We start from the raw sequence: 12,019 nt of genomic DNA, 5'->3' as shown, positions 1-12,019 counted from the left end.
GTTTATTCATGAGTGTAATTAACTCCCACAGCTAATTAAATATTTCCACGCATACCACGAGATTCACGGAATTTCCGAGCAGGAGTGAACTCACGGGATAATTACAGGCTCTGTCTTTATTTGTAAGCACAGTGACAGGAAGCTGCTCATATCATCAGCTGATCAGCTCTGCTCACTGCACAGTTATTATTATTATCAATAATATTATTCTGTGCAACAGCAAAGTGCTGACACAGAGGTGACATATCACGTGACGTGTGTCTGTCTGCAGCTTTCATCATTAACAGACCACATACAGGTGGTGTGAGGTGTGTTTTGAGTGACACGCGGCTGATTGTTATCTGTAATAACTTTCTATAAATAGCAGCAGGAGAAGGAAACAGGAAGCGTGAGTTTCTTATTCCAGTCACGTCTGTTGGGTTTCCTGTGGAGCGGCTCAGTCAGTTGGACAGAAGCTGATCAGTGACTGTGAACACAGCAGGACTCTTAATGTCCCCTGAAGGTCTCACAGCCTGAGAGGGGACACAACCTGATGCACCTTAGTTTGGGCTGAAAGTTATTAAAACTGTTTGAGATGAATTTTTTTTTGTTTGATTCCAACAACATGCACATCTCTGCTTCAAATACACAGTTATTGTTTTTCTCTAGATCTTTGTTCTACAGCTGCACGGAGAGGAGGTGGAGGTGATGTGTTACAACATGGGTGGGTTCATTGTGACAGGCAGAGGGGTAGATGTGACACTTGTTGGGACAGTCTGCTGTTTCAAGCTACTCATCAAACACTTTGCTCTGAATCTGATAAATTTACTGTTTCAACCACCAGTGAGACAAGAATCATACACCCACAGCACCCTGTGGTCCCTCTGCATCACTCCCTGCTGATAGGAAACTAAATTCACCAGCAAATACAGTCCTCTGAGATAAATAAACGTGGCTCAAAAGTCCTTTGAAATAAAAATGTTGAATTATAAAATAAAAGTCCCCTGAAATAAATAATGACATAGAAGTCCTCCAAAATAAGTGTCAAATTATGACCAATTATGAAATAAAAAGTCCTCTGAAATAGAATAAACGTGGCATTATGTAATAAAAGTACCCATAAATAAAAACGTTGGATTATAAAATTCCCCTGAAATACATAAAAGTGGCATAGTGACATAAAAGTCCTCTAAAATAAAAATGGGGAATTATGAAATAAAAGTCCCCTGAAAAAAAAAATCAATTATAAAATAAAAGTCAGCTGAAATAAATAAAAGTAGTCCTATGTAGAACATCATTTTTTAAAAAAAAAAGAAAAAAAAAAGAAAGAAAAGCAAAGCTCCAAGATGGCGCCGACTCATCACATGCTGCTACTGTTTCATTATATGCTGCTATTGTCATACGTATATGCTGCTATTGTTTTATTCTCAGGGTGTGTATTTTTATTTATTGTATTATTTATAGGTTTGAAGGGCTGACAGAGAGCCAGGGTTTCATTACATTGAATATATACTGCACTATTTTAATGTATATGACAATAAACTTCAACTTTTACTTGATCTGTTTATTAAGATTTACATTTATTTATACATTTGTTTCCTATTTATTTATTTCACAGCCTTATTTGCTCATTTGACAGGCATCTTCATGTATTTAACATGAACTAAAATGGCTGTCCATAGTAAAAAGCTGAGTTGACAAAAACTGACAGTTCAAAGCCAGTTTGAACTGGTTTTAAACTGGGAAAAAAAAGTTAATAAAATGTCAGAAAAATCAGCAAAAAATTCACTAAATGTTTTTTTTTTCTTTATTGATGAAATGTCAGGAAAACAAGTTTTTAAATGTCCCAAAAATGTTAATTAAATGTCAGGAAAAAAGGCGCTATATATATATATGTATATATATATATATATATATATATATACATATATATATATTTATATATATATACATATATATATATATATATATATATATATACATATATATACATATACATATATATATATATATATATATATATATATATATATATATATATATATATATATATATATATATATATATATATATATATATATATATATATATATATATATATGTTTTCTGACATTTTATTAATTAAATTAAAAAAAAAAAATATATATATATATATATATATATATATATATATATATATATATATATATATTTTAATTTAATTAATAAAATGTCAGGAAAACAAGTTATTAAATGTCCCAAAAAATGTTAATTAAATGTCAGGAAAAAAAGGCGCTAATTTTTTATTCTTTTTTTTATTTTATTATATTAATAAAATGTCAGGAGAACAAGTTGTTAAAATGTCCAAAAAATGTTAAGTAATGTCAGGAAAAAAGTCACTAAAATGTCCAAAAAGATATTAATAAAACTGTTAGCAGTTAGCAGCCGGCGGCAAGAAAGGGCTTATGGAAGTTGCGCTGATTCACATTGTGAAGCGTTCAAGTTCTATTGAGTAAAAATGCGTACCAACGTTTTCATGATGTGTTCATTTTGTAAAATGTAGGTGTTGGTGAGAAACTTGAATAAATCAGCTGTTTGAAGGAGAAATGCGTCGATGTTTTCACAGCACTATAAGATAAATATTAGAGAGGCAGTTAAGATGGACCGTAAACAGTAAAAAGACTTTTTTCTTATTTTTTTAAAAATGTTTTTCACGTGAAAGAAAGTTATGTTAGAGGTTGTTTCATAAATGTATATTACTGCATTTGTGCTCATTCAAAGGCAGTGTAATGAAGGACTGAGTGACTTTAAAACTGTTCATTCATTTTTTATAGTGTACATTTCTGTGTTTCCCTGGAAACAAAAGAAGAATAAATAACAACAACGAATAAATATTAATAAAATAAACACCAATATAAACACATCGGTATCGACTACAGGCCAAATTGTTATTTTAATTTATTAGAATTTCAAAATGTTTAATTTGTACATTTTATTATTATTTGATAATGTCACATATCATATTATTTTACTGTTTATTCTTCTGAACTATTTGCCTTGAAATGATTTTTTATTGATTATTTATTTATATGATTATTATAACACATGTGCGACGTGTTACTGCAGCGGTCATACACATGTATAGGTGTATGAAGTAGCATGTTTCCCTCTGCATGGTGGAGTATAAAGAGCTGCTGTAAAGACGGAGCAGCATTTTCATGTCAGAATAATAATCGTGTTCACGTTACTGTCAGATGTTCCAGCAGACTGTTCTGTGTGTTTCTGAATGGAGTCTGGATTCAGAGGTTCCTCTGAGTCTGATCCCTCGATCCTCTTAATCTCTCCGAGGTCCTGTTGTTCATCTTTTAGCGTTTCAAAGCTCATTTCAAGTTAATCTTATTTAGTCACAAAGTCGCAAAACTCAAACAAATGTGCCGAACTGTGAGCTGGATCATTGGCGACATGAATCCCAAACATGAACTCCTCTTCAGGTTTAAAAAGTTTGTTTGTTTTGTCTTTCTTTTCAAGTCTGGTTCATTTAAACCACGTTATAAGAACAGGGCTATTGATTATTTGTTTATTTATTGGATCCCTATCAGCTGCTGAAAACAATTTCATGTCATAATGTGAATCAGTCAAAATGTATCAGCAGAGCTACTCAGAGTGGCTCAAGAACGACGCCAGCAGCCCCGACACACAGGCTGAGGTGTGAAAAACAGACACCTGGAAACAGCAGTGAAAAAATCCTTGTTATCCTCATTATCTGTCAGATTCTTTTCAGATTCTGTGATGCTTTTCTGAAGTACTTGTGTTTTTATGTTGTTTTATTGATGGTGCCACAGAGTGCCGAAATTACTTTTAATACCGTCTGTATATCCTCGTCTTTGTCTTCAGAGGAAATTCTACTAAGAGCGGTGATTTGCGAGCCGTCTTCTTTATACAGCATTATTGATCATTTTTTAAGCTTCATTTCTTCGTTGCATTTTTCCCAATTAGGGTCGTAAATATTATAAACTGAGAGATTGTTTAAGGTGTTTTGTCATGTATCTGGGGAAGTTTTCAGGGCTCCTTTTATACATTTTATATTTATTGATATTAAGCTATTCTTTTGTATTTATAGTTGCTTATGTGCATTCATTTAACTCTGGATCCTTTAGCTCCTTATTTAAAGTTTTTCTCTATTGTTTCCAGTCCTGGCTCTGCTCCAGTACCACGCACCTTTTTTATATTGTCTAAGATTTTTGGAGTTTGGAGTGTGCACTGCTATTTCTCATCAAAAGACATTTTCCCCAGAGGAAGGTTAAGAGATTCTGGTCTGAATCATTTCAGCGTGACTGTCTCACTGCCTGGCACACAAACTACCAGAACAACCACTGCTGGTTTGAGACTTTTATTGGTTTCCAAAAAATCCACACCAGCTTTCAGCTTAAACTTTATTTTTGAACCTGCAGGAAATTTGACGATCAACACTCAGGAACACACTGATGAAAGTGAGCCACAACAATCTATAATCAAAGACATACCAACGGCATAAAATATAAAATGTATTAAAACAGTGGAAATGTAACTGAATAATTTAGCAGGTGTAGAAACACACTGATGACAATGAGCAGCATCAGTCAAAGACATATAAACAGAAGGAATGATTAATTCCAGGAACAGATAATAAGCACACAGTTCAGGTGGCAGATACACAGACATTATAACTAATTAGTGTTTCAAGTATGATAGAAATAGTTCAGCAGTCTTCCCCAAAATGTCAAACTATATTTTAAGAAATGTAATTGTTCAACTGCTTTGAACTTTTTCACTGTGCAGTGTTTAACTCTGTGTTATTATCGCGTGTGAACTTTTTGTTTCTTCTGAAACAACAAAGATTTTATTAAAGTGTCTGAATAACTTGAGTCGTCCACCTGCAGTCAGTGCTGTGACCCAGCTGCAGTGTTGTTGTCAAAGATGTGGATACAAACAGAGCAGCCGAAAAAGGTGCTGGACTAAATGAATAAAACTGAAAAGACAAAGAAAGTCCGCACACTTCAGCTCCCTTTACCAGTCTGAAGAAGGGCACCTGTGGCCCGAAACGTCACTCCAGGTTGGTGGAATAAATGCACCTAAAGTGTCAAAGATGTGGAAAAATCTGTGTGTCTTATCTGTGAGTCAGTCATCAGAGGGTCGTTAGTGGAGGCGGCTGCGTTTCCATCATAGCCCCCCTTTTTTTTAACACCACAGGAACCAGTGAACCTTGCATCACGTTAACCTGGAGGTCAGCAGGCTGATAAACATCTCTCTCACACTTTAGTTTTCATTAACTCCGCCTCCAGCACGTTTACCGCCTGGTACAAAGAACTGTCTATACCGTCTATAATTTCACCATTTATAATTTTAGTCTCTTTGTAGTTATTTTGAGTCCCTTCGTATTTGTTTTGAGTCTCTTTGTGGTTGTTTTGAGTCTCTTTGTGGTTGTTTTGTGTGTCTTTGTGGTTGTTTTGAGTCTCTTTGTAGTTGTTTTGAGTCTTTTTGTGGTTGTTTTGAGTCTCTTCGTATTTGTTTTGAGTTTCTCTGTAGTTGTTTTGAGTCTCTTTGTAGTTGTTTTGAGTCTTTTTGTGGTTGTTTTGAGTCTCTTCATATTTGTTTTGAGTTTCTCTGTAGTTGTTTTGAGTCTCTTTGTAGTTATTTTGAGTCTCTTTGTATTTGTTTTGAGTGTCTTTGTAGTTGTTTTGAGTCTTTTTGTGGCTGTTTTCTTTTGCACAAATGTCCAGTCCTATGCCAGATTTGCTCAGCTGTAAACACAAGCCAATAGTCCTGATGGTGGCACTACAGCAAGCGTCTAAAGTTCAAAACTTTGACAATTCACAATAAATCAACCGTATGTGCTACAGCGTCGCAACTTTCACCAAAATGTAGCCCCAGTACTGAAGAAACTTTTGTACATTTAAACCTATTGCAAATTATCAAGTCCATCACTTTGGTTTTTTTTTTACAAGCATCTTCAGACTGTCCTCCACAAACTGTCCTCACAGATTTTTGATTTATCAAAAATTGAGCCTACAGTGCATCAAAATGTTTGACTGTAAACAGCACTGTAAACGTATACTTGCAAATTCTTGCTAAATAAATCTTCAATGTTCATGAAAAAATGGACAAAATTTTGGAGTCATGGTAGATGATGTGTGGCAAATATCAGAATTTTCTATCAAGAACTGAACTTTTGACAGCATTTTGAATTCTGTCCTCATGTGAACCATTGCTGTCAAGGCAAGGCAAGGCAAGTTTATTTGTAGAGCACAATTCGTACACAAAGGGAAATGGGAAAAGAGTATCTTTACACATCAGTTTTTCACTTATGGAGCAAATCAATCATTGTTAAAAACAAACTAATAACATCTCCATGCTGTCCAGATGCAATATGTGTATTTTCAGATTTTTGTCTTGGTAACTGAATTTATGACAGCAGTTTGAAACCTGCCTTGACAGCTGCTGTCAACGTGGTGGCTGGCTTAGTCAATATGTGAAGCCATAGAAGAGCTGTCACTCACTGATTAGCTCAGTCAGATAGAAGATGCTCCTTGGTGTTAGAGGTTGTGGGTTCAATCCTCAACTGATGCAAAATATACATTGTAATGGCAACTTTGCCTAAAATTGCCCTGACCATTTTTTCAACATACTATACTGTCACTTCTTCTTTGACACATTGTACTATTGATTTTTTTAACAGTTGTTAGACATGCCATATCATGACATTTTTTCAACATACTCTACTATGACTGTTTTTTGGTATGCTATTCTGTGACATTTTTCAACTATGATTTTTTTCCCCCTGAAAAACCATTTCTTGGACATGCTGTACTATGACTTTTTAACAGTTAATTCATCATGCTGTACTATTACTCTTATACTACACTGTGACTTTTAAGAATTTTTTAAACATATATAAATCACTACACTGTAATTAGTTTTCAACTTACTGTATTATGATGTTTTGCTATATTTTGCCTTTTTTCGACATGACTATGACTTTTTTTTCACAACCAATACTGTGACTATTTTTTTAATGACATACTATCCCATGACTGTTTAACAGTTTTTTTTCCAACAGGCTGTACTATGACTTTTTTTAGACATACTCTATGAGTTCTTTTCAACTTACTATACTATTTTAATTGTTTGGTTTTTTTTGACTCGTTCTACTATGACCCTACTTTTTGATATGCTATACTGTGATTAACTATGACTTTTGACATAGCCTACTATAACTTTTTTAGAAATACTATGCAGTGTCTTTTTAAAGTTTTTTTGACATACTTTACTATGACTTTTTAATGATTTCTTTTTTTTGAATGATACTATGACTATTTTCTATTTATTTGAAAAATAAATTGTATATAGTACTATGCTATGACTGCTGAAACAGTTTATTAAACGTACAGCACCTCTTTGACTAAGCCCTCTTGTGCCATCTATTGGCTGTATCTATGTCATCATAAAGGATGCATGGACGTATGAGGGCAGAGACTTTTACAGAATTTGAAAAGGATGTATCTGTTGTCGTAGGTTAAGTGCTTATGAGAAGTGAAATAACACCAAACCAATAGGAACTGGACCGTGACCGAGGCTCCCAATCAGTGCCCAGACTGACACCTGTGTTAGATTATCAGCAGAACAAGATCAAATGTGAACTAACTCACTGTTGCTCTGTGTCTTGCATTCCAGCCATCTGAACCTGAACTGGATCCTGACATCTGAACCTGCCTGCCTACCTGAGCTCATGCCTGTTCGGACTTCGTTCCAGGTTTGGACCCTTGACTGTCCTATGATTCAGTAAGCTCCATTTTGTTAATTAATTAGTCAGTGAATTAATGAATTTATCCCAGCACAGAGTGAATGGATCCACTGAACTCACACTACTGATCCACTTGGACGGAATGAAAGATACACTAGGATATTAATGAAATATAAAGATCCCTTCTCTTAGTATTTAAATACACTGAACAAAAATATAAACGCAACACTTTTGTTTTTGCTCCCATTTTTCATGAGCTGAACTCAAAGATCTAAAACATTTTCTATCCACACAAAAGACCATTTCCTCACAAATATTGTTCACAAATCTGTCTAAATCTGTGTTAGTGAGCACTTCTCCTTTGCCGAGATAATCCATCCCACCTCAGAGGTGTGGCATATCAAGATGCTGATTAGACAGCATGATTATTGCACAGGTGTGCCTTAGGCTGGCCACAATAAAAGGCCACTCTGAAATGTTCAGTTTTGCTTTATTGGGGGGGGGGGGGTCAGAAAACCAGTCAGTATCTGGTGTGACCACCATTTGCCTCACGCAGTGCAACGCATCTCCTTCACATAGAGTTGATCAGGTTGTTGATTGTGGCCTGTGGAATGTTGGTCCACTCCTCTTCAATGGCTGCGCGCAGTTGCTGGATATTGGCAGGAACTGGAACATGCTGTCGTATACGCCGATCCAGAGCATCCCAAACATGCTCAATGGGTGACATGTCCGTGAGTATGCTGGCCATGCAAGAACTGGGATGTTTTCAGCTTCCAGAAATTGTGTACAGATCCTTGCAACATGGGGCCGTGCATTATCATGCTGCAACATGAGGTGATGGTCGTGGATGAATGGCACAACAATGGGCCTCAGGATCTCATCACGATATCTCTGTGCATTCAAAATGCCATCAATAAAATGCACCTGTGTTCGTTGTCCATAACATACACCTGCCCGTACCATAACCCCACCGCTACCATGGGCCACTCGATCCACAGCGTTGACATCAGCAAACCGCCCCCCCCACACGACGCCTCACATGCTGTCTGCCATCTGCCCTGAACAGTGAAAACTGGGATTCATCCATGAAGAGAACACCTCTCCAACGTGCCAGACGCCATCGAATGTGAGCATTTGCCCACTCAAGTTGGTTACGACAACGAACTGCAGTCAGGTTGAGACCCCGATGAGGAGGACGAGCATGCAGATGAGCTTCCCTGAGACGGTTTCTGACAGTTTGTGCAGAAATTCTTTGGTTATGCAAACCGATTGTTGCAGCAGACGATCTTGGAGGTGAACATGCTGGATGTGGAGGTCCTGGGCTGGTGTGGTTACACGTGGTCTGTGGTTGTGAGGCCGGTTGGATGTACTGCCAAACTGTCTGAAACACCTTTGGAGATGGCTTATGGTAGAGAAATGAACATTCAATTCACAGGCAACAGCTCTGGTGGACATTCCTGCAGTCAGCATGCCAATTGCACGCTCCCTCAAAACTTGCGACATCTGTGGCATTGTGCGGTGTGATAAAACTGCACATTTCAGAGTGGCCTTTTATTGTGGCCAGCCTAAGGCACACCTGTGCAATATTCATGCTGTCTAATCAGCATCTTGATATGCCACACCTGTGAGGTGGGATGGATTATTGCGGCAAAGGAGAAGTGCTCACTAACACAGATTTAGACAGATTTGTGAACAATATTTGTGAGGAAATGGTCTTTTGTGTGTATAGAAAATGTTTAAGATCTTTGAGTTCAGCTCATGAAAAATGAGAGCAAAAACAAAAGTGGTGCGTTTATATTTTTGTTCAGTGTATATTACTTAGTACTAACCGTCCTGATTTTCTACAGCTCCTCTTCAACAAGTTGATTCATTGGAACCCTGCTTGCAGCACAGCAGTGCTGCTCCATTTATTTGATTTAAAATGTAGAGTTTTAATATATTCTCATGTGTTTTACTAACAGTGTGTGGTTTTACTTTTCTATGTTGTCATTGTCCAGCTGTCTTAGGTTTAGTATTATTATTTTAATTAACCAAATGATGGTTTCATGAAAAATCATTTTAACCTAAATTTTTACACTTATCTGGAATGTTACACGTTTAACTCTACAATAACCTTTTTCACCATGATTTTCTGAGGGTTTTTTTCCAACACACTATACTATGATCACTATGAATATTTTTTTCATCATACTTTACCGTGACTTTTGTTTTTACACAAAAGTATAGTATGTTTTTTGACATACTATGACTTTTTTTAAAACATACTTCACTCCAACTTTTCTGTGACTATACTATAACTTTGAACAGTTTTAAAAAAATGCAATACTAAAAAATGTTTTCAACATACACAACTATTGCTATTACTATGACTTTTCAACATGCTATGCTATGATTTTTTTGACACACTCTACAAGGACTTTATATGTTTTCGACATGCTATGGTATGACTTTTTTCTGCATATTTTACAATGACGTTCACTATGAGTATTTTTTCGGCATACAGTACTTGACTTAGTTCAACATGCAAGACTGACTTTTTTCAACGTGTATTTTAAGTTTTTTTCAACAGACTCTTCTGCTGTACTATGACTTCTTTTTTTAATTCTTTCAACATGCTCTGCTCTGACGTTTATAAGTTATATAAGTGGAATTTCTCAATTATGGGATCAATAAAGGTGTATCTTATACAACATGCTTTATTGTGATTTTTTTCCCCCCAAATACTCTACTATGACTTTTTCCAGTTCTTTTCTTTATTTCGACTCACTGCAGCATGACATTTTTAGCAATTTTGTTTTTACATATTATACTGTGACTTTTTTTTTTTTTTATCATACTCTAATATGATTTTTTGTGGTTGCTCTACTGTAACTTTTTAATAATTTTTTTCAACATGCTATGCTATGACTCTTTTTTCTATATACTCTGACATTTTTTCTGAGGTGCATACTATGAGGGTTTTTTTTTTTTTTTTACATACTGCACGATGACTTTTTAAACAGTTTTTTGACATGCCATGCTATGACTTTTCTCAACATACTCTTTTATGACTTTTTTGACACACGACACACTTACTTTTGTTAACATTTTTTACGTGTTATACTATGACTTTTTTCAGTATTTCCCACACATTACTTTTTTCAACAAACTTTGGTGTGACTTTTTAACAGTTTTGTTATACAGGGACTTTTTTTCAACATACTCTATTATTTTTTCAGAATGCTATACCATGACATTTTCGACATACTATATTATGACATTTTCAACGATTATTTTAACATGCACTATCATGACTTTTTCAACTGTTTTTTTGACATTCCATACTAAGATTTTTGTCGACATCCTCTTGTATGATTTTTTTTTTTTACATACTACACTAGTTTTTTGGACATGCTATACTATGACTTGAGTTTTTCCACATGCCATGCTATGGCTTTCCCCCCACATGCTCTTCTTTTGCTTTTTAACACTTTTTTTTAACATGCTTTACTATGAATTTTCCCCAACGTATAAAACTTGACTTTTCAAAATGACTTGTTTTCACAGTTTTTGCTTTAGGATGGCTCTTTCGACATACTCTACTCCGACTACTATGACTTTTTTCAACAGTTTTTTGGGGATGCTATTTTTTTTTTCTTTTTTTTCCCTACATACCTTTACTACTCTCTACATCCTATGATACAACTTTTTTTGACAAACTCTGCTCATACCCAAATAACAGTTGTATTTATCGATGAAGCCAGAAGAAACTAATCAATTAACTAAACTCCATAATTGCCTTAAAGACATAAAAACCTGGATGAGCACCAATTTCCTGATGTTAAATTCAGACAAAACTGAAGTTATTGTTCTTGGCCCCAAACAACTCAGAGACTCTTTATCTGATGACATAGTTTCTCTAGATGGCATTGCTCTGGCCTCTAGCACTACCGTAAGAAACCTCGGAGTAACATTTGATCAAGATTTGTCTTTTAATTCTCATTTAAAACAAACCTCACGGACTGCATTTTTTCATCTGCGTAATATTGTGAAAATTAGGCCTATCCTGACCCGAAAAGATGCAGAAAAATTGGTCCACGCTTTTGTTACCTCAAGGCTGGATTACTGTAACTCTCTATTATCAGGCAGCTCTAGTAAGTCCTTAAAAACTCTCCAGCTAATTCAGAATGCAGCAGCACGTGTACTAACAGGAACTAAGAAACCAGATCATATTTCTCCTGTTTTAGCTTCTCTGCATTGCCCTGTTTTCTTTTCTGCTTTTTCTTTCTTTTTTGTTTTAAA

Source organism: Epinephelus fuscoguttatus, linkage group LG18 (assembly GCF_011397635.1).
Source record: "Epinephelus fuscoguttatus linkage group LG18, E.fuscoguttatus.final_Chr_v1".
Classification (NCBI taxonomy): domain Eukaryota; kingdom Metazoa; phylum Chordata; class Actinopteri; order Perciformes; family Serranidae; genus Epinephelus; species Epinephelus fuscoguttatus.
The sequence above is the reverse complement of the archived record's forward strand: the minus strand, read 5'-3'. Positions refer to the sequence as shown.